Source organism: Stegastes partitus, unplaced genomic scaffold (genome assembly GCF_000690725.1).
Source record: "Stegastes partitus isolate 25-593 unplaced genomic scaffold, Stegastes_partitus-1.0.2 Scaffold1808, whole genome shotgun sequence".
Taxonomy (NCBI): domain Eukaryota; kingdom Metazoa; phylum Chordata; class Actinopteri; family Pomacentridae; genus Stegastes; species Stegastes partitus.
The window spans coordinates 12,899-16,914 of NW_007579539.1; the positions used below are offsets into that span (position 1 = coordinate 12,899).

The following is a 4,016-nucleotide window of genomic DNA, read 5'->3' on the forward strand; positions in this document are numbered from 1 at the left end:
ACTCCACGCAGAAAGATCCCGGGTGTCCTCACCGGGACGCGAACCGGTGACCTTCTAGCGACGGTGCTAACCACTGAGCCACCTTGCATCCCTTGTGTACATTCATGCAGCATTAAATTCAGGAGGATTAGATTCTGACATTATCTATATAGTGTATTGGAATCTTAAACAAATTAATTATTGAGGTAATTTATTGTTGATGTTTGTCTTCCCTATATGGTATGTTGAATGTGAAATGTGTTTTTCTTCGTTTCAATGACCTTTGGAGGCCTGTACGATCTACTTTTATGGACTCACTTAACTTCGGACAGCATGAAGATAAATTTGATGAATTTTTAAAAATTCCATATATATTTAGAGCTGAATGAAATCTGAGAAAATAAGACCTCATTGTATTAATCTATATAAGGTCCATGCAAGATTTTGTAGACATATATGTCTTTGGGGAATACAGTTAGGCTTTTAGGCCTTCACATCGTAGTATTTTAGTCATTTAATGAAAGCAGTTTTGGGGCATATTTATGATCATTACTACATAGATTGTCTCTGAAGGTCTAGCACTGAACTGTCATGAATAACCATTAATAACACTTTTGAATACGCTCGTCCTTCTCCTACACAGTTATCTCATGTGAATAGTTGCTTTGTCTTAAATGACGCTGCCCAATATCTAAAATCTCTATAATAATACATTCATACAAGACAGTTTCTTTTGCCACTGTTATATTTTGAAGCATTTGTTGTCTGTGAATATTAATCCCATGTTGCTACAAGAGAGTAACATCCCTTTAAGATAATTATATTTTCAACAACTACAAAAACCTAATGATACCACTGTGACAAAGAGGGTGAACTTCCTGAGGTATTAAGTCTTTCATACACATGACTGCAGTGATATTGAGGCATGAGTGGTATCACCTGTAGTTTAAACATTCCTTCACAGACCTCAACTCGGACAACTCCTACCCACCCAAAACAGCTCCGTGGATAAATCCTCGTATTGACATCCGGCTAGCTGTCAAGCAGAGAGTCAGTCTTTACTGACAAAACACAAGCGACCAGCAAAGAAAAAATGATCAGTGGATTATTCTCGACTTTATCTCACGAACTGTTGGCAGCTACTGTCGGGGATAGCCACAACACAGCGGCCAGAGCCAATCAGATGCCAGGAAACCGTGAGTGATCCGCCCCGCAGCCAATCAGCATCAAGAATACCAGGGTCTCAACAGATAAGTGTCCTTATTTCGGGAGTGAAATGTCAGCCATATTTACAGTTTTAAAAGACAGTTAAAAGCTTTTCTACGGGTTAATTCTTCCTATTATTTCAGTCAAACTGAAGCAGCGTGTATCACCTTTTGAAGTCGGGATAAGAACGGCGCAATCGTGTGACAGTACTCTGACATTAAAAGTGCCAAGAGAAGTGAATTTATCAGCTAGCTAGAATGCTAACTTTAATAGATGGGCAGTCCTAACGTTAGCTGGTTTGTTATATTTTTTATAGCATTGACAAGACACATAAAAAAATAAATCATTGCTAGCTAAAATGGAGCTAAAAGTTCTGAACCGCCCAAAAAAAACAGGGAAAGCAGGGAAGCAAATTCAAGCCATCTTACCTATTATGGCAACTGAGTGACAGGGTAGCTCGACAGCCGGCGGTCTGAAGCCGCTCTTACAGTAATGGTAGCCTGCCAGGCGCCTTACACTCCCGAAGCTAACAGCTACCGTTAGCCAGCCACAGTTTGCTGCTCCAGCCGGTCAATTTTATAACGCCCCCGTTTCTTCACAACACGACGTTTGGGAGGCAAGCAGTCAATCCCAGAGGCTTACTGAAAACGAGACGTGTGTATTTGCATTAAGAACCTGAGAAACGGCTTATTGTCGACCCAGTTTAGTGGGAAAGAGAAGCTGTAGCCTCCTTCGGCTAGTTGGCTGTTTGGAGTCCAGAGTGCTAATGATAGCAGCCATAGTGACGCACAGCACGTCCGGCGCGCATTTCAAAATAATGTGTCTGAATGTTTGACCACCGAAACAGCTTAAAAATACGTTTAACCACAGAATGCAAGCACCACCCAGTTGTTTTGGCCAGCATGTCTTATTTATGATGAGTGATGAGCTCCAGACTGCCTTTCAACAGTCGCATGCCTCTTTGCATGAGATAAAGTTGGTACTAAATGCTAAGAAAACCAAAAATCTTTTCCAAATATCTCACACAGCGCCATAACTAAACTGAACCAGTATCTTCCTACAAATACTGGGCTATCCGTGTGGACAAAAGACTTCTGGTTGAGCATTTAGTGGAAAAAAAGAAAAATAATTGTTATCATAATTATGATCAAAATAGAGCCTGACTCAATTTTTGTACCTTTTGTATTTACTTTCCACTTCTTTAGTTCTGACTTTTATGAATTCTTTATAGGAGGTATTCTTTTTTTTGTATGTATTCTGACGTATTTTTGTCATCCAAGGCCTGTCTATGCACTTTTGTTCATCATATTATGACTTAAATGTTATCAGGAGTGTTTCATACGCTTTCTTGGCATTAGCCTCTTTAAGCACTTGATGCATTTCTGAATTTATTTATAGCTTCTTCTGTTCTTACTCTCCTGAATATAATCCGATTAACATCCGTACACTTAACATTATCACAAACAAACATTACAAAAACCGGCAAGTGGTCACTGATGTCATTTAGTAGTAACTCACTCTTTATGCTGTTGTCTATTAGAGTTGCACAGTGAGATGTTATTCTGCTTGGTTTGGTGATAAGTGGAGAACAATACATCGATGCATTCATCAGTCAGTTTGTGCTTGTGGGGATTTAAGAGATCTAAATTAAAATCCCCACAAGTGAGCACAACCTTGTGATCTTTCTTTGCAAACAATCTTTCTGTACTATTCTTAAATGGTTGAATATTGGAGCCAGGTGCTCTGTCGACACAGCTCACGATCACATTTTTCTTTTTTTCCAGGTAGATTTCTACAGTAATAATCTCAATCACATCATCAATATTAGTTGTCATATTTTCCACTATGTTATAATTCAATGTTTTATCTACATACCAATCCTTTTTTTATTTTTTCTGTTTATATATTTCAGTTCATACCCATTTAACCTCAAAATCCACCCTTTTCAGTGCTAAGCCAGGTCTCAGGTATGGCTATCACATTAAATGGTTTGTTTAGATGACTCAGGAATTCTTTAATGTTGAGAAAATTTGCATATAAACTTCTGCTATTAAAATGAATAATTGACATCCCATAATCTGATTTCACGTTCATGTTAAACTGATCTTCAGAGTAATAACGGCAGCTGTTGTTTATCTTGTTAAGAAAATTATTTTCAGGGTCAATGTCTTGTTCAAAATCATTCATATGATGATCAGTGAATTTAAATATTTTAAAGTTCCAATCATCTCTGTCCCTTTCATTTCCAGCCATTGTCAAGTTTAAACAGTCAAGCTCTTCACAAGAGTCCAGAGTCATAATAGTTCAGGTCAGTCACACTGATAGACAAAGTCACTGTTCTGGAGTCACTGGTACTGGTCCAGCTCCTCAATATCTCTTATGGTCAGCACTTCAGCTTCCTCTGGTGACCCGTTTAGCTTCATGAACACCTTAGGAAGCATGCACTTCTGGCAATGTCTGCATTTTTCTTTGTCAGGTGCTCATTCACAGAAACATCAGATCCCTTGAGCTTTTTCCCTTGTCTGAATGCATTTTGTGTTTCCTGTTTGTAAAACTCATTATTATGGCCGGTTTGCCACTTTGTTTTTTTTTTGATGTAGGGAATGACATGCCTCCATGTCTGTATTGGATATGGATATGCCTTTGCTATGAAAGAAAGCAATTACCTGTAGCTCCACGGAGTCTTGGTCGGTGTGCTCCCCGTCGGCCATTGCTGTTACTGCCCTGGTCTCCAGCCCGCTGACAATAATGTCATTCATGCTAGTGTCCCGCTCCAGGTCTGCTACGCAGCATTCTAGGCTGGCGATCTTCTTATCTTTCTCCTCATTTTG

General features: G+C 39.2%; 1 protein-coding gene across 1 annotated transcript in view; it reads right to left on the bottom strand.

Moving 5' to 3' along the window:
* brpf3b (bromodomain and PHD finger containing, 3b) overlaps nucleotides 1-1,947 on the bottom strand; it is a 14,698-nt gene extending 12,751 nt beyond the window's left edge. The window contains exon 1 of the mRNA XM_008302403.1: nucleotides 1,614-1,947. The gene's annotated coding sequence lies outside the window, so the exon portion shown is untranslated. The remainder of the gene's footprint in view (nucleotides 1-1,613) is intronic.
* Nucleotides 1,948-4,016: the final 2,069 nt, after the last annotated feature.